The following is a 19,449-nucleotide window of genomic DNA, read 5'->3' on the forward strand; positions in this document are numbered from 1 at the left end:
CGTTTGCACCTCTCTCCCAAACAGATCCCATTTTAGGACTGCGGAAAACGCACAGAGGTAAGGGAAGAGGCGAGCCAGTTTCTTGCTGTTCTTCACAAGATGGCTCGCCTCTTCCTTACCGGGAGCCGCCCGCCCCGGCCGTGGGGAGATGATGAGAAAGTTGCTGTGTGACATTCATGAAGTGCCTGCTGATGGAGAGCTCTGTTTACCAAGCCAGCTGGGGAGGGACCTACCATCGGCTCCCAGCGTGTAGGAGATCAATACTGTAATTGGGCCTGTTTGTAGCACATGAACTATTGCAGCGAGGGGGGCAATGCTCCGGGGGGGGCACCGGGACGGGCTGGCTGAGCGGGGGCTTGCTGCCCTCTGCCGTGCTGCGGCTCCTTCGCTGCCCGTGGTGTGGGTGAGGGAGGGATGGGGTCGCCCCCCGTGCACTACCGGGGAGCAGTGAGCTCCGGGAAAGCAAGCAGAGCCACCTTCCCCCCGCCTGCCCCAGGGGAGACCCTCGCGGAGCATCCCGCATCCCTGCTGCGTGCCAGGCCGGGTCCTTCCACGGCTCCGCTTTCCCCCTGCGATAGAGATTTAACGCGTAGGAAATCACGGCTAAGCCCTTAAAGCGACTTCAGAAGGGCAGCGAGGAGGGAAGGAAAAAATAAATCAGCCGCTTAGATTTGGAGGAAATGGAGAAAATGAAGTGTTACAAGCGACAGTAATCAATAAAGCATCAGGAGCCCAACGGCAAGACCCGCGCTCAGCCTGGGAGCGCAATTAGACAGCTAATGACGGTGAAACCCCCTGGCATCGCTGGCAATGCCTCCCCAGGAACACGGGGCTCCCCTCCTGTGCAGGAAAAGCTCCGCACCAGCATGCACCAGCAGGTCTGTCTGCCCACATCCAGGAGGGAACGGCCCTGAGCTGCAGCCCCCAGGGAATCAGGGGATGATGCTGGGGCCGTGCTGTGCTGGGAGGGTCCCCCCAGGGAGCCAGCAGCTTGCAGATACGCTCACCCTTTCCCAGCTTGGTCTTGTTCCTGGCACTAATCCTACCCCCGACCAGCTGAGGCAGGGCACTCCTGACCTCTCTGGGGTTTGATATCCCGACGGCACCTTCTCCCCGGTCCATGTGAAGCGGTGCAGGAGCAGGACCCTTCCCACCCTCCCCTTGCAGGGAGTGACCTCAGGTGCCCTAAAGGAGCCCGGCACACCGGGTTTGGGCCAAGGTGAGATTTCTCTCCCCCCTGTCGGGTGCTGGGGTGCGGGTGCCTGCGTGGGCACCGGCTGCCATCTCGTGGGCAGCGGGAACAGCGCGGGGGCTCTTCCCCAAGCTCCCCTCCCAGGGCTCCTCCATCCCCTCCACCATTACAACGCTTTCATCCCAAACCTGCACTCTGCTCCCCCCGGTGCACGCAGCAGCACTTCAGAGGTCACCGAGCTGGCTGTACGCTTAGGTGAATTATTCACAGGCAGGTATCAAATATTAAAAGCAGAGGTATGTTGACTATTCTTTGTATATTCAAGAACATTTTCACCAGTGAATTACCCTTTCCTTTTTTTTCTTTCCCCTCCTCTGGCTAGTTTCCTAAGCAGCCCAGTGACCCGCTGATACTTCTTGCTGTTTAATTGCACCTTGGCACTCCCCCGTGGTCTCTCTTCTGCTGGAGGCTGGCTGGACCTTGCTGGGAGCACAGAAATCATCCAGGCCAGCAGGAGTAACTTTTCTGGTCCTCTCCAGCAGGGAAAGCCCACGCTCCAGCCTCTCCCACCTGCTTCGCTCAGCTGGCGTTGGAAAGAAGCTCGGCCCTTTCGGCGTTGCGTCCTAGTGGTGACCGGGTCTCCTGGTGTTCCCCTTGGATGCCTTGCTGGAGAAGTCCAGAGGAGAGCTGCCAGCTGTTTCTGGTTGTTTTTACAGCCTCTGCACCCAGGAGCCACTGAAATTTTGGCCGATGCCAAGTCTCAGCTCCCAAATCCCCCCCGAGGACATCACCCCGAGCCAGCACCCCGTCCCCACTGCCACCAAAACAGGGTCTGTGCCCACCCAGCCCTTCCCTCCTCCTCTGCCACCTGCAGAAGTCTCCAGAAAAGGAAGGAGAAGAGAAAGGGAATAAATGAATAAGCCAGGCAGCATTTCCGTGGGTATCTGCAATGCAGATGGCCTTGGGAAAGGCAGCTCAGCCCGAGCATCACCCGCTCCCAGCTGTGCGGGACGGATCCAGAGAAGGGCTGGTTCCCAGCAGGATTTTGGGGGGGAAGAGCCCAGGAAGAAGGGGCACCCGCAGCACCAGGGGGCTGGCAGCTTTCACGTGGCAGCAGGGGGAGTTTGCCCCCTCCGAAGCGGGATGGAGGTGCTCCATGGCGGATGTCAAGCGGAGACGCAGCTCCAGCCACTTATCGAAACATTAAAGTTCTCCTAAGCTGCCGAGTTAATTTCTCAAACGCCCTTTCAAAGGGCTAGATAAATACAATCTGGGAGCATCTCCACTCCCTCGGCTCACATATCTTTAGTCAGGCGGAGAGATAACATTTCATACAGATTGAGACAGTTTAAGCAAAGGTTGCTGGCTAACCTTTCCAGCGATGGCTGTTCCCAGAGCTTCGCCGCGCTCTGGTGCCCGTCCCCAGGGGAGCGGGGCAGCAGGGAGCCCTGCTGCAAGCTGCAGCACCCAAGGGCTCCCAGCAAGCACCTGCAGGAAGCTGCCTCCCCATGAACTGCCGGGAAAAATCAGTGTAAGTTGTCACCCGCAGGTTTTTCGGTGCTGGTGACACTGATGCTTCCAGGACAGAGTGCCAAAATATGATTATTGCACGGTGTCTGGAAGTACACGTGCAATTCACTCCAACTCAACCTACCAATACGTCTTTATCGAGTTCCTAGCATCTTGGTAGCATCTTTTCCTCCTAGCAAAGCCCCAGATGCAAGCAAAGCTCGAAGTTCTCTACGCAAAGGTGAGGTGCAAGCAGCTTTGCAGTGGGAAGCGGCCACCACCGTGGCCAGTTCTGGAACGTGGACTCCAAGCTCAGCTCCAGGCTCTCCCCAGACAAGGCACAGGAGCTCTGCACCTGCAGCCTCTGCTGAGCATCACGCGCCCGGTGCAGATGACGGCACGGCTCAGGGGGAAGCTCTGCACCTTGGTGACACCCACACACCCCCACCCCTTGCCACGGGAGCCCTCGGGCAACCAGGCAGCTCCGCAGCGAGATGGGGAACATCTCAAAATCCATGGCAGGCAAGGGAGTGAAGGAGGAATACTGGCAAATGACAGAGCCCTTATCTTAATTACAGGCTTATTTGCATTTAAATGAAGGTTATTCTATAATTACCACCAAATGTTTTGTATTGCAGCTGAAATACCTCTCCATGGGCTGTCAAGCTCCTTCCCATTTTCATTTTCTCTTGCCATTCTTCTGCTTTCTAATCAGCTGGCGCACGCGGGGAGGCTCTGACACCGCCCGATGCCAGCCCCCCGCCTCACCCGGGGAGGGGGCTTTGGGTACCACCACGGCCAGCGCCCCTCCAGGGGGCAGGGGACGGATGCGGCCCCCTGGTTTCCCCCACCAGCGCCGTGGGAGATGTGTAGGTCTGAAGTTCAGGAGCTGTTTTTCATGGGTTTGAGTGCAAAACCAAAAGAAATGCTTTCTCTGCACACACACACGCACCTAATTAGCTTGTCAAACTTGTTGCAACAGGGTGATGTGGAAGGCAGAATTGCGTGCAAGGTCAGAAAGAGATCAGGCTCGCGGAGAACGGGGCTTCTGAGCAGGAGCTGAACCTCACGTCTGGCTCAGGAAGTCCCCAGGCCACAGGCTGCTGGAAACCAGGATGCAAGGAGCTCACCAGCCTCTCCTGGCCTTGTGGTTGATGGTTATTCCTGGAGACAGGACAGGGAGAAACCAGAACCCAGGGTTGCATGTTTGCACTGTAGCTAGCACTTCCTTGGAATAGATAAAGCGCTCCCATAGAGAAAATAACACCCAATTACATCATTCAAAACAATCACAGGGAACAAATCCATGCAAATGACCAAATTAAGGCTGAATGAGAAGCCTTCTGCTATTTCCTAAATTGCTATACCTTTAATCAAGCTCCTTTAACAACCTATCGTGAATGCTTTTGCTATCCAGCCAGAAGAACCACATTAACCAACCAGCCCATATGGGGATGAACAAGACAGCAGCTATTAGAGCCGCAGCAGAGTCTTCTGTTTATGAGTCGGCAGTAATGAAAATGGACAGTTATCTCTCACCAGACCCAGCTCTCCTCTCCCTGCTCCTGCCTGCTGCCGATTCTCAGCTCTGTACAACCTTCACATCCCCCTGCCAAACTCCAAGTCTCTGCCTCCATCTCATGGAGAGACTGGATCCCTTCAGCTCTGCTGCAAACTTCTATTTTTTTTTCCTCCTCCTGTTTTAAAGAGGCAAAAAAAAAAAAAAAGATCCCCTTTCCCCAATTTCACGTAGCCTGAGGCAGACTTGCAGCATGGAAATTTTTAGCCTGAACAATTATCACTTGGCAGAGAGTTAACTCACTGGAAACAGGATCTTATAATGGGCAGTCCTGGCTACCAGCAACTTCGCTGGCTCCATTTAAAACAAGCTCCATACCTCGGAACGGATAACCCCCCCCCCCCCCAGCCCGTTCCACAGCCATTTATGTTTAATAAGAGGCAGCACCAGCAGCATGGGAAATCAGCAGCACATCCACGATGCCGCTTGGGTGCTGACGCACGCGCCAAAACGATTCCTCTTGTTCTTCCACCACGCAGACAGGAGAGAGAGAAGGGCAGAACCCCTGCAACAAGTCCCAGCCCTGACGCTTGAAGCATCTCCTCTGTTTTCTGAGCTGAGGGCTTCCCACCAAATCTCACATTTCCTCCAGACTGTTTTACGCTTCCTCGGGATACCAAGGATTTGTCTGCCCACCCAGACACGCTGCCACCACGGTTAGGGCTGCCTCTCCCAGCTGTTTCCCAGGGCAGTTGCCAAAGCTGAATTGCTTCATCGCATCCTCAAAACCAGCCTCCAGCCCCCAGCCATGGGGAATAATTTTTTTTTTAGGCTTGTGCCCACGCTGCCAGCTGCCTGGGGGAGGATGCTGCTCACACAGACCCATTGCCCCAGGGCAGCACAGTGAGGTTTTTAATGCACCCCGGGAAGCCACAGCTCCATGAAAACCCCAGAAACTCAGCATCCAGGCACATCCTTAGCTTACGAGATCTGAAAAAAAGAAAATCCCTGCTCTCCCCTAACCCCAGGGAATAGTTTTGCTAGCCCATAATGATTCCCATCACTAAAGTGCACGAAGACGAGCCTGTAGGCACAGCTTTCCTCGCAGACCCCAAGCAAGGCAGCCCTGTCAGAGAGGATTTCACAGGGCTGGCGATGAGGCTGCAGCTAGCGCCTGCCTGGGCTGCAGTCATGCCGTGTGAATTAAGTGACAACATTTGCCTGGTGCAGAGGCAGAGCCGCGAGGGGTACCAGGTGGAGGCAGGACCTGCTTCAGGAGACGCTGCAGACCCCGGGAGGCACCCACAGCAGGGCATGGCGCATCCCACTGCGTGCAGCTCAGCCCGCTCTGAAGGATGATTTGAGTTGGAAGGAGAACAGGCAGACCCTCCTCCCTCCACCTTCAGGGCACGGAGAGCGGATCAAGGCTGCGCCCTGCCAGCAGCGAGCATTTGGAGATGCGAAGGTTCGTTTCAGAGCCATCCAGCTCAGCAGTCTATAGGCAGGGAGCAGCTTCTCGGAAGTCCTCGAGCCCTGGCAGAGCGCGGCGCTGCAGGAATTGCCAGACATCTTACGCTGGAGAGTCGCTGCTCCGCTTCCCATCGCTGTCAGGGAACCTCAGTACAAAACGAAACGCTTCTGAGCTTCTCATCTAGCTAAAAATCCCTTCCAAGCCTTCCTTCCCGTGGAAGGAGAGAGGGGGAAAAAAAGGCAAGAAGCACAGCATCTCTCTTCCTTCTCAATCTCCCTCCCCTCTGCCTTCAAGTGCTCCTTGGAGTGTCTCTGCGGAATCATGTTTATATGCAGTGAGTGCTGTTGTTAGTTAATAACATCGCGATCGCTGAACCTCCCTAATGAAAGAGAGAGACAACATAAACTGTCATTTCAAACAAACATGCAATCAGGGTACCGGCAGCTCTGAAAATATTATCTTCCCAATTTCACGGGCTTCATGCAGGAAATAGGCTGCTTTCATGGAGATTGTGGTGCCTCGCGCCCGACGCGCAGGATGCGGGAGCGGGCTGGGAGCGGCGGGGACGCGTTAGAGCCATGAAATTGGCTGGGCTATGAAGGAGGAATTGTTTTAACAGCTGGAGCCAGGAAGGACAAATAACAGCAGCGATTATATCTTCATTGCTCATCGTAACCAATGCACCAGGCAAGTTGTAATTAGACTGTGAAGAGCTGAAGGTTTGACGGTGAAGGCTTTGAGCTCGTGATTAGACACGGCGCGTTTGTGCCTGCCCCACAGCCGCCCTGCCCCTCTCCGGAGCAGAGCTCGGGTCGGGAGCTTGGGTGCTGCTGCAAACGCTGTAAATTGTGCGGGAGCAGCACCCGATGTGCTGCAGCCACGCATCACCCGTCCTCCTCCTCCTCCTCCCCTTCCAAGCTCCCTCTGGCTCAGCATCCTCACAGCAAACCCCGCACCTCAGCCCCCTGCTGACACCCCGCAGATCTGTCCCCGTGGCCTTCCAGAAGCTACCCCAGCCCGTCTCTGGGTGGATCTCCAGTGACACGAAGCAATGCTGGCACACAGCGGCTGCTGATCAGCTCCACGTTCAACGTGCTTTGAAGACCTCCATAATCTTAACTCCCCCCCAGATCGCCACACTGATAATTGAGAATGGTCCTTTCCACGCAGAAGCAGCTTTTCCTCTAGGTTTATAGATTCGTAAACCCACTAACAGGGCTCCAGCCAGCCATGGGAGAGCATGGCTCAGGGTGGGTTGCCTTCCCAGCCGCAACCAGGGCTGAACAAAACACCTAACCTGAGCAGAGAGCAAGCAGAAACAGAGCTGAGAGCCTCCGAGAGCTTTCCCTTTGCTCCTTTCCTGACACCATCACCTCCATGGTGAGAGGAGGGTCCAGGAGAAAGAGCATGCCTCAGCTTGAGGTTCTCCACCACCAAATTAGCGTGATGGAGCTTAAGGAGAACACTGAAGTGAAAAGGGGATCAGTTTTCCTTAATAAATATTTATCATCATAACCCGAAGTGGGTATGAAGCTTCAGAAAACCCAGCTTTCCCCGCACCACCTTCAGTGCCAGCAGCTTCAGGGCACCCAGCCAGCAGCCACCCATCCCCAGAGCTTCCTTGGCATCGACGAAGCTTCTCCCAGCTTCACCTCCGGAGCAGGGACGCGTTCATCAAAACCGGCAACAGCAGCAGCAGGGAGCTGGAGCCACAGAGAGGAAACCTGTACCTGATCCCTTCCACGAGCCCTCAACGTTCACGAGCAACCACCAGGGAGACCTTGCAAATGATCTTTTCATAGACCAGCCTTGTTGATGCCCATTCCTGGGTCAGGACAAGGACCACGAGCAGTGCAGTTCTCTCCAAAAACCAGCCACGGCCTGTTTTCCTAAGGCTGCCCGAGGGCAGCGCCGAGCAGCGCCTCGATAACGCATCGCCTCCTGACGCGATGAGGCTGAGCTGGTGGGAGCTAGGTGCTGGCCCAGCCGCGAACTGCTTCCACAAGACAAGAAAAACAACCAGACAGAAAATATTTGACCAGGCCAAGTTCAGCCTCACTTAGGAGCCTCCCAGGGCTGAAAGGGAGATGGATGGGACCGATTTGCCTAGCGTCCCAGGCACAGAGCTAGGACTCGAGCTTGTATTGCTTCACGCCAAGGGCAACCCGTGGTTCTGAGGGGCATTTTGGCAAACAGTTTAAGAGCAAGCGCCTCAAATAAAAAAAAAAAGGAAGCCAGGCTGCACTCGGTACTGCTCCCTCTCTGGCCGTCAAGAGATGGAAGGAAAACGGGGTGAAAAGAGCCCGTCCCCAGGCTCGGATTGAGGCCTGCAAAAAAGGACGGCGTTCATAGGGGAGGCAAACGACAGCAAGAATCTCTCCTTGTTAATAAAGGGGGGGGCTAATTGCCCCCACCTCGGCGCTGCAGTCGGCAGCTGCGCACCAGCAGCACCGGTGCGGAGGCCGAGGGACCTCGCGGGAGGTGACGGCGCTGCCACCGCCGCCTGGCAGCCGCATCCAAATGAAGTTTAAAAACTCTTCTGACATTTAAGAAAAAAAATCAACAAGCATCTAAAGTGATGAGGGGACCAGGCGCATGACTGGCTGAATGTCACATTTAAAGCTAGAGAGATAGCAGCTGCTTTATCTCCTAAAGCAGGTGGTTCGAGTGGTAAATAAGGCACGGAGGGCCAGATTCTGCTCGCACACCTGCATCCCTCGGCTGACGGCAACGGAGCAGCTGTGGATTTGCACCAACACGCCAGCCAGCCAGAATGGGACTGGAGAGTCTATTAAACTTTAATACTTCTGAGCATCAACGACGAGTGTGCTACCAGCCCCCTGCCTCGACTCCGAGTATCTACACCGGCCACAGCCGAACCAGTAAAAATTTATTGATTTAAATTGGCAGTGCCCTTTTGGAATCAGCTGTAGCTCTGACTGATGTACAGATATGAGCAGAGGACATTCGAAGCATTTTAATGCACTTTTTACTGCATTATCTCTCACCATGATCTTCGCTGCTTCATGGAAATGACTCACATCGCGAGTGGAAGAACCCAATGTAATTAACGACCTGGCAACTCCATAATGATCCTTTCTCCATAAAAAGGTCTTCCCTACCCTATGAATAGACTCCAAGTAATTTATTGCAATCCATATAAAGATGAAACTGCTTTGACCTTGGGGATTTTCTTTAAGTTTTTTTTTTTTAAATAACCGTAATTGCTAAGAAGATTTTTAAGTGATAGCAGTTTAAAGAAAATTTTTAAATGTGATGTAAAAAGTGAAGAATCATCACGAGCAGCCTTCAGAGAGAATATTAACAAGCATCCTCTGCATCACTTAGGAACGAGCTTTCCAGACTAAACACCACGTTCCTTCCATTTCTTGTGGGCCTCACTCTGATACGCCAAAACACAGAGGCAGTTTTACTCCCACGAGGAGCTCCCAGGAAATTAAGAATACGCAGGAAAGCCCGTGGGGAAGCCAAGAACAAGCCGTTTCCTCGCATTCCCTAGGCCGTCCCATGAAACGATCTGCCCTTTACAGACCTCATTTACTCAGTGGGGTCTTCCTAGGCTTGTCCCACACGCATGCAGGACCTTTGAGGTCCCTTCCACCCCAAACCATGGCACCACGACACGATGACCTCCACTTTGGTCCTCCTTGCTCTTGCAACCCCCTTTCCCCTCCTCTCCCTGCACACTCCACACACCAGAGCTGCTCCTACTCGGCTGGAGCTCAGCAGTGATTTACCGCAGCCAGGCTACTGGTAAATTGTGAGCTTTATGTGCGGTGTGATAGTTTCATCTTGGCTTTTACTGTTCGCAGTAAAGCCTTTACTCTTTCCATCTTGCTAACGCCGCGCCTGCCCATGCATGTTGCCTGTTTTCCCCTCGTTTCTCATTTCATCTGGCTCATACTTCTTTCAGATCCCCCAATCCCCTGCGTTTTCACAGGGAAAATCTCGCAGGCGGGTGATTTCAGCAGAAGTTGAGTTCAGTCCATCAGGGCTCTTTTCAAGGTCTCTGGAAGAGAGGGGGACACCTGGGAAGGGTCACGTCCCACGCTGGATTAGCGGCCACAGGACATCTAACGCGGCGTGCTAGAGTGACTGCCACGCTTTGAAGTACCCACGGCTGTTTTGATTCCCTTCCTGGAGCTTTGGGGCTGCCTCGATTACAAGGAAACGTGTTGAGGGAAGGAATAAATCTGGCCCAAAAAGGGCAAGCTGCAGACCTGGCTGAAAGAAGCTCGGATGGAGCCGTTTTCCATCAGAAAAATAAGATTAGCTGGAAGTGAAGCACTGTGCAGAGTCAGGCCTTTTTCCCTGCAGAAATTTCATTTCACAGAAGAGGAGAAATAACACCCGACAGCTCCGAATCGCCCTGCTTTGATACTTCTCGCGACTCCACATTTGCATTCTTTGTTTTGAGACAACTTTAACCTCAGACTTGCTTTCCCCGATCGTTTCCTGGTGCGCTTTGTCAAGTACGACACAAATAAGCTAATGCAAAACCAAGACATGTTCCTGCCTGTAATGTTTTGACGGAGTTCTGAATCCAAGCGCTTCAGTCCCATCCAAAACAGGGCCACAGGCACCGACACGTGCAGCTGAAGCCAGACCTTCTCCGGTGGAAGGGCTGGAAAGCATCCAAGTATTTCAGGACTCTCGCCTCGGATGAGGACAGAAAAGTCAACCTTTCCACACAGCAAAAGCGCTAAAACCTGCCAAGGAACATCAAAATGACTACATAAAAATGCAATTTTTCATCTCCGCTGGGCTAAGCTTTGTCAGAGTAAATATGTGGGATTAACGTCTTCATATGATTTAAGTTTTAACTAAACGTGAGAATGGTATTTAATAGAAACAAAAAAGCAACAAGTTAATACCCGTAATTTTGATTTTAAGTCACTAAAAACAGCGGAGGAGGCGATCAGACTCAGCAGGAGCTTAAAAGCATCATCCAAAAGAAAGTTATTTCAAAAAAAAACAAAAAAAAACCAACCCTCTGCCAACCTGCTTGCTATTGACTATCAGATCACATCACTTACAATCACTACCATATCTCACATTAAAAAATTAAGTCCATAACTGCAGAGAAACATCTCCCCATTTCTTTTATAGCTTCTTGCCACAACTAGCTATATATCTCCATTATCACAGCGCTATCACCAACACACAATAGATCTGAGCTCGCGTCGTAAATAACACTGCCATATAACAAAGTTACGCTTAGGAGTACAGGCATAAATTAACACGCAGCCGTGTAACTCTAAATAGTATTTTAGGCCTTGTCAGAAACCAATTATGCAAAATATTCCTCTTGCAAAGATCTGCTGGTGATACTTCACGGCATTACCTCATTGCAACAGCCGCGGACAACGCGCGGGGCTGCGAGTCGAGGGCTCGGCTAGGGGATTCTCGATGCTCAGACCCTCTGAAGCCATCTAATTACTGACATCAGCACTTGAAAGCACGGGCACACCTTCCAGAAAATATTCTAATATGGCATTTCTGCGTCAGTGACGAGATGTTTCCGCTAGCATCAGACCCTGTTATCCCAACTCAGTGAACACACCGAAGCCTGAACAAACAGGGGGCTACCGGGAGCGAGATTTGCAAGGTTTAATAAAAGAGCTTGCCGGCTGAGCTCGCGCTGCCTGTAGCTTTACACCATTTTGGCTGCAACCCAGAGGACTACAACGCAGCCTTATTTCAGCCAGGAAGGGAGGCACAGCAAGATTAAACGTCTTTCTCAAGGTCGTGCACAACCTGCTGGAAGACGCAGGAGAAATTAGAAGCATCCGTTATCCCTCCATGCCGGGCTGGCTATCCAAACTGGAACCAGTCTGCAGTCCCCAGTTGGCTGTAAAAGCCTCGGCTGCTCTCCGTTCAGATGAGGGATGGGCACAGGAATCCCGGGGGATGTTCTCCTGACAACTGTTTAGCAACATGCATTTTCATTGTCCCCAGACCCTGTCCCTAAGAAACCATTTCTTCTTCACGTTTGTATTAAAACACTCCCTCTCCCCCCGGAGCCGCGCTAACAGAGGTCCTTGGCTTTGCAAAATAAAAGCCGACCAAGCGGGCAAATAACACGTTTTATCGCCTGGACGTGCAGATCAAACCTCTCCGTATCATTCTGCCCATAACAGCGTGGCGTGGAGATTTCCCACATTTGCCACAATCATCCCCAAATCTGTCCTGCCCAAGCAAGGCTCCCACCAGCAGCGCTCGTGCTCCCCTCCACTCGCAGGAATTTGCTGCAAATCCGAGAGCAGATGTGATTTCCAGCTGGGTCCATAGACCGACCGCAGCAGGTTCATTAATAACAATTATTAAGTGCTTTATGTTACAAATTAGGCCGGTAGGAATACAAAAAAATATCCAGCCGGTTGGTTTACGGTCTCTTGTCAGAGAGGACTGTAAATTCCCATTATCACAACACTATCACCATGGCAAAATGGGCACAGGAACTCATCGTAAATAATGCTTTAAAACAGCTAAATCATCATTGGATGCGAGAGCATAAATTAGTACTCATGTGCAATGCCACGGAAGGCCTCAGCTAACAGCTTTGATGTATCAGCCAGCAAATACAGAGATTTCTGAAGTTGTATTTCTGAAGTTGTTCCATTTTTTGGCTCCCCACTGCCCCGTGAGAGAAGCTCCTTCGGCACAACCCTCCTACTGATAAGTTCAGTTGGCACAGGGGCACAAGAAGCGTGGAAAAACTCAAAAATCGGAGGAAACTCAGCCTTCTGCCCACAAAAGGGTGGAAAAATTCATTTTCCCCCTCTCCTCACCCAAGTTCCCCACCTGTTTCTGCGGACACAGCTCTCCCAGGGATGCTCGCTGCTCCCAAGGGTGCAGTGACCACGAATAAAACAGCAGGGAGCCCACCAAGAGCGACGCCAGGCCGCCTGCTGACGCCACACATCCCACCAGGGATGGCTCAGGCATTTGATTTCAGTTGCTTCTGCCTGGGGCTGGATACGAGGCAGCAAAGAGGGAGCTTACTCATCCCATTACCAAGCCCCTGAGGCATCCAGTTCCCCCCACCATGAAAATTTTAATAAAACCGGTGCATCGACTTTCAATTAGAAGGCCATAAAACGGTTCATTTTCATCTGTTTGTTGCACAGTAACACAGATCCTCGGGAGAAAACGGTGCCTTTTCCAGACTGTCTGCGACGCAGAGAGCATTAATTGAATATTCTGTTGAAACCACCTTCAATTAGTGCCTTGGAGTTTTGCATGACATTCATCACTGCAACGCGCCCAGTTCCACATGCAGCACGTTTGGGGCTTCGCGATGCGCACATCACATTAACTCACGGCGTTATCCCGAAAATAACGATTTTATTTGCTAATGGGATGCCAGCCGGCGTAGGGCGAGCTGCTGCGGCTCCAGGCAGCGCCTTCCTGGCCTGGACAGCACAGGGCAGAGGGGAGATGGCGTCTCCTGCCTCCAGCTCTGCTGCTCTGGAAAGGGCATCCCCTTCTCTAACCTCACAACACCCAGCACTGATGGTTAATTCCTCCTGCTAACCCAAACCATGCCCTTGCTCTTCTTCTACATGGGGAAGCGCATGTCAGTCCTGTAACTGCTGCTACAGGAATGTCAGATGTAACACCCTTCACTCCCCCCTCAGCAGCCTGCAAACCACAACTAAGAGCACGCACATCCTAGATGGGATTCAAGCCATCATTAAGACCTGTTTGTCCTGTGGTACCATCAAGCCCTAAACTTCCTTTTGCTTTTTTTGGCCATATTTTAGGAAAAAGCTCAAGCTGGCTGCTGGCTGGGAGCCAGATGCAAGGACAAAAGTCACGCTCCACTTACTCCTGCTGGCCAAGCCTCACCCAGAGGAGCCGAAGTTCCCAGGTCTGACTTTCCCCACCGCCCCGAGCAGCTGTGCTGCAAGCAAGAGAGCTGGGATGAGCACAAAAACACAGGGGCTGCTCTCCCCTGCCCCATGGGATCACTCAGCATGGAGCTGAGGAGCTGGAAGATACCTTGGCGGAATGGTGCTTTCATCTCCCCACCACTCCCCACTCCCCAAAAAAGTGTATTTCGAAATAGTGTACGCATCTATGCTGACTGGAGGGATTTATTTTTTTTCTGCTGAGTCCTGATCCGCTGCGACCTCCTTTCTGCTCCTGCCAGAACCTCTCCGGGCATCCGTGCAGAAGGCAGAGGGGAGCCAAGGTGTTCGTCAGGCACCAGGAGCTCGTGACCAAAGAGCCCACGGCAGCACAAGAACAGACACAACCAAGGAGATTTAGACAGGAGGACGGGGAATTTAGATACGTTACCCTTCCCCTACATCCCACACCGTGGGAAGTTTTCATCTCGTTTAAGCCATTACACAGCATCAGGGAAGCAGCACGGCTTAGAAAGATGAACAAGCAGGATCTGTCACGTCTCTGCACCTCAGTTTCCCCACCTGCAAGAAATCTGAGGCATTGTTAAAAGAAGTGGAGCAGAGTTTGTAGAGCTTACTGTCATCTCCCGAGGTGACACACTACAGCAGCAAGGTGATATTAATAAGCAGATCTTACATGCAAAGTTTTACATACAAAATTGTACGACTTTGAAGACTGTCAAGTGCACAGCAAGCAGATTTTTTAATTACAGGCTGGTTTTCCTTTCATTGCAGCTCCGTTATTAGCTTCAGCCAACAGATCTCTGGAAGGCTGCAGGCATGGGGGGGGAGCAAGAAAGGGTCCGGGCACACAGACGTGCAGTGCACTTAGCAGCCCCACGTGCAGGCACCACGCGTAGGTGCAGGTGGCCACTTGGACGAGCAATTGCTGCTCACGGGGCAAATCCCACTTTTTGGCACACCCGCCATTTTGCAGATGCACATTTGCAGAGCTCGGAGCTGGGCTCTTTCGCCTTGCACCAAAGATGGAGGAAAAAAAAAACAAAAAAACATGCATCTGCTTCAAGAGAAACAAACGCAGCAGCAACCGGAGTGCTTTTGAGAAATCCCACACACCGGCCAACATTTTTAATTGTTTCTTAACTTTCTATCTGCAGATCTGCAGAGCACTCTAATATAATCAGGTCTTCTGCACAGGGGATTAGCAGGCTTATATCCCGTGGATCCAATCAGGAAAGTCTATCAGCAAAACATACTTATGTTGATACAGCTATTATAATCTGCATAATTCTTCTGAGTTCACGTACTTAATGGATAGCAAACAGAGTCATTACTGCTGCAACTTACAGCCATAGGATCTCTATGAGCCATTCACTGCAGTGTTTTTTATTATTCATAGCTTTAGTTATTGATTTTCAGGAGAAGATACATGCTTTTAAGCACCATAAAAGCAAGAGAGGAAAACAAATAGCACTATTCCAAGATTAATACACTGTTTGTAATAAAAGTATGGCTGTCACATTGCACTGTATATAGCTGATGGAGCCTTGACAAATTCCATGCAAAATGGCTGAGTTGCTTAAGAAGCTTGTTAAATAATTTAAAGACAAGTTGCACTGGAGGCAGGCAAGTTTTTCCCCAAATCCACTTTCTTAGATTTATGTGCTAGGAGTGTGTGAATCACGCCACGCGCAGGATGCGGCCGGGATGTTTCATCCCAGCAGGGCACAGCCAGGGGTGGTGAGAGAGGACGGGCCATGCGTGGTTCACGTCCTGAAGGTCTCCGAGCCGTGGTCCAGCTGACACACACTGAGCCACCAGAGCCATCCCAGAGCAAACACCCACTGGGATCCAGGAGGAGGAATTGCTCCCGGAGCCCCTCCGGCTGGACATTACCGGCCGGTAAGCACAAAACCAGACCCAGAACCAGCAGAGCAGCAACAACAGCCTCGTTTGGTCACTTAAGGGCTCGCACAGGAGACAAAGGACTGCCCAAATTACAGCATTTCTACAGCAGCTAAGGTCCCACCATGGCCTTTTCGTTCCAGACACCACGCAGCCTGTCTCCACGTTAATAACTCCGGTTTCTAAGGAGGCAGGAAGGAGGCAGAAGAAAAACACCCCGGGGATGCAATGCAAGGGGCCAGCCTTCCACAACATCCAGGCAAGGAGAGACGCAGGTAGGGGATGTAATGAGTGCTCAACGACAGCTGGCAAAGCACCAATGCTCAGGGTAGGCACCGAAAGGACGTTATAACCAGCCTGCCAGGGCTGTGCTGGGGACGCTTTCTAGCTCACGTCAGATAAAAATCATCCTGACAGCTCCACGCTCCCCTCTTCCAAGTCCACGGAAGAAGGGTTCAGTGCCTAAGCCTTCTATACTTCACCCCCGAGTTCGTACTTAATGAGCAACTCCGTCTACTCGCGGTTATTTATGCAGCCCCGACTGCCGGAGCACTGCTGTGCTGCACGCTGAACAGCCTCGTCCTCCAACAAGCGTAGCAACAGCCCCGATATCACGATGGGGAAAAAGGATGGGATTTATGCCAGCTGCCTTCCACATCCATCCAAGCAAGCTGTTCCTGCCTTTTTTTCTGGGGGAGAAGAGAGGGGAAATAAGCCCCATGGTAAAGGCATCCGCTCTGACAGCGCCTCGCCACGCGTTCGCCTCCTTTGTGCCTGACGTGCAAGAAGAGGAACTGCACCGTGAGTTATTTCCCACATAGGAAATTCTTGTCAAAACGGGGAATTGCACATATTTGTCCTCATCCCAGCCAGCAGCAGGGCTGTGCAGCCATCCTTCCTCCCCAACAGCAGAATCACGGCACCAGAGCCACCGCCGGAGACAAAGGAGCAACACGGCGAGTTTTATGGCCCCGCAAGGAGCTCCAGGAGACAGCATACCTGAGCCAGTTAATTTTTTCTGCATCATTTACAACTGCCCCCATTAAAACTTGCAGGCAGCTGTGACTTCCAGAAAGCAGCTCCCAGAGCAGCCGCAGGGGTACCGCCCTTCCCCAAAGCAGCCCGTTAAGCCAGGCACTATTTAACTAAGACGGGGGTCCCAATCCCAGGGTTGTGAGCAGGAAGATTTTTGATTGGAACAAACCTGGGTGCTCCAGAAAGGCGATGCCACCTCAGCTGGGGGATTTAGCACCAGGGATCAGCCAGGACAACACATGGAAGCTCCCAGTCCTGAGGGCATCGCACCTCCTCAGATCAGCACGGCGCTTTGCTCCCCGTCCCGCTAACACCACGCACTCTGTTCTGCATTAATAATTAGCTGTCTGTTTCCTCGGTTTGTACAGGTTATATATTAATCTCTTTTAATTGGCCGTGCTTCCCAGCCCAACTTCCACCACGGAAGAACAACAGCTCCCCACGGGTCCCTCTCTCCGCATGGTTACGTGGCACCGAGGAACTTCAGCCTGCAGACGGTCCCACTGCAATAAAAAGCTGCTCGTGGTGTGGGATGGGGCCATTTGTCACTGCTGAGGACCTGATTAAAACACCACAGCATTAACTTCGGCACCTCGCCCTCCACCAGCTCCTATACCATAACGTAAGGGCCAGCAGCTCGATGCCAAAGCCTGCAGAAGCCACACTCTGTGAGCTCTTCTGATTTGGAAGCTTCAGCCCCAGGCTGCAATCCTTCGGCAGCACAGACATATCAGGAGAAATTAGGAGGAATGACCGGGCTCGTGCCCCAGCAGGCGCAATTCAGAGCAGTGATGCTTTTGGTATCTCCCAAGCCCTGTGATGCACCTCCCAGGCTCACCCCCAACTCTGCTGAGCACACTTTAAATATTTTAAGGAGAAACGGAGAAAAGCAACAAACACTCCATGGACTTCGGGATGCACCCGTGAAACCTCACGGCCAGCAGTCCTGCAGCCTGTCAGGGAGAACGTATCCGTGGACAGGGCAAGCACCACTGCTACTGCAGAGGGAAAGCTGAGGCACTGCAAAGCCATGAGAGTGCCATCATTCGTTCTGCAGCCCTCAGATGTTTAGCAGTGGAACAGGAGAAATTGGGCTCTGCCAATTCATTGGGTTCAGCTGTGCTAATCCCCACCTGCCCAGAGAGCTCAAGCTCTCTCTTGCATGCCTGTACTTCTGAGCATGCCAAGGAGGCAGCAAGATTCATGCAACTGGCATGGCATTTTGCTCACTTGGGGGGAAAAAAAAATAAATCAGATCTGCTTCACCATTACCCAGACTCATCCAACATACCATTCTGTTACAGCATTTACACCATAACCTGAGGAAGCAGAGATGGGAATGCACCAAAAACAAAGAGCACAGCACAACCCCTCACGCAAACAGCTCCAGCTGGGCTGATCCCCACCACAACAGCCCCAAACCCAGCCCAGAACTTGCTGAGCTGCAGGCCAGGAGCATTCCCTGCCCTGGCTTTGGTTTTTTTTGTTGTTGTTGTTGTTTTCTTTTTTTTTTTCCTTTGCTGCTCACATCAGAAAAGAGCTGCAACTGCACACCATATAGGAACCAAAAGCTACAATGATGAGGCCATTTCAATCAGGAGGTTTATCAGCCCCAAACTGCCACTCAAAGCTTGATCACACAACACAAGCCCCCTTAGGGCAAGCAAACCCCCCCGCCGCCCCTCCTGGTAGCACCAAAATGGGGATTTGCCCCCTAGCCCCCCCCACTTTGCAGCCAGGGCACCTCTGAACACACCACACGTACCCCATCCCACCCTGACTCCAGAAACATTTCTAACATCCCCCTCACCTTCCTGCAGAAGCTCCCTGCTGCCGCACCACCTTCCTCCCTCAGGACTGTCCCCAGCAGGTCCCCAGCCCTCCTCAGGGCACTCCCAGCCCCATCCCACCGCAATTAGTGCCTGAGTGCTGCTAACGATGCCCAGCAGGCCTGGGCTGCCCATCCCATGCCCCATCCCAGCCCAGCCATTTATTTTATTAGCACCACTCCTACAAAAAAAAAAAAAAATGCTGAGAGAGCTGGGGATATTCAGCCTAAAGAAGAGCTTTGGGGGATGTTCAGCCTAAAGAAGAGAAGGCTCTGGGGTGACCTCGTTGTGGCTTTGCAGTACTTAAAGGGGGTTTATAAAAGAGATGGGGGAGTGACTTTTTGCTCAGTCTGATAATGACAGGATGAGGGGGAATGGTTTAAAACTGAAAGAGGGGAGATTTAGATTAGAGTTTAGGAGGAAATTGTTCACTCAGAGGGCGGTGAGGCCCCGGCACAGGTTGCCCAGAGAAGCTGGGGCTGCCCCATCCCTGCAGGCGCTCAAGGCCAGGCTGGATGGGGCTTTGGGCAGCCCGATCTGGTGGTGCCATCCCTGCCGGTGGCAGGGGAACGAGCTGATTTTTGAGGTCCCTTCCATCCCGAGCCACTCTTTGATACGATTCCATGACTTTCTGCGGTGCTCAACCCAGACGGTGGGGTTTAGGTGCATTTAGGGGTGCCCCCTGTCGCCGTGCCCCAGCCCGGACAGGCTGCTCAGCACCACACCCCCCCTTCGTGCACCACCACCGGGCTGCTTTATGAACTAACTTCAAGCTTTTTGGTCAAGCGCAGGCATCTTTCGTTCCACAACGAGAACTGCGAGGGCATCAGAGCCCCGTGTCCCTTCGGGGGCGGGCGGGGGCTCTGTGGGGACTTTGGGGGGCTGTGGGGGGACTCTGCGGGTCCCCGCGGGTGCTGCGGGGCACCGTGTGAGCCCTGTGGGCGCTATGGGGGCCCTGTGGGGGCTATGGGGGCCGTGTGGGCGCTATGGGGGCCCTGTGGGGGCTATGGGGGCCCTGTGGGGGCTATGGGGGCCGTGTGGGCGCTATGGGGGCCCTGTGGGGGCTATGGGGGCCCTGTGGGGGCTATGGGGGC

General features: G+C 52.7%; 1 long non-coding RNA gene across 1 annotated transcript; it reads right to left on the minus strand.

Annotated features, from left to right (window-relative positions):
- Positions 1-375: 375 nt before the first annotated feature.
- On the minus strand, positions 376-18,462 carry LOC310885404. The gene is made up of 2 exons (XR_014574788.1): positions 18,337-18,462; positions 376-3,865 (listed from the first exon to the last, which is right to left on the minus strand). It is a non-coding gene; the product is annotated as an uncharacterized lncRNA (long non-coding RNA).
- Between the last annotated feature and the right edge of the window lie 987 nt (positions 18,463-19,449).

This window comes from Anser anser (assembly GCF_964211835.1).
Source record: "Anser anser genome assembly, chromosome: 22".
NCBI classification, from domain to species: Eukaryota; Metazoa; Chordata; class Aves; order Anseriformes; family Anatidae; genus Anser; species Anser anser.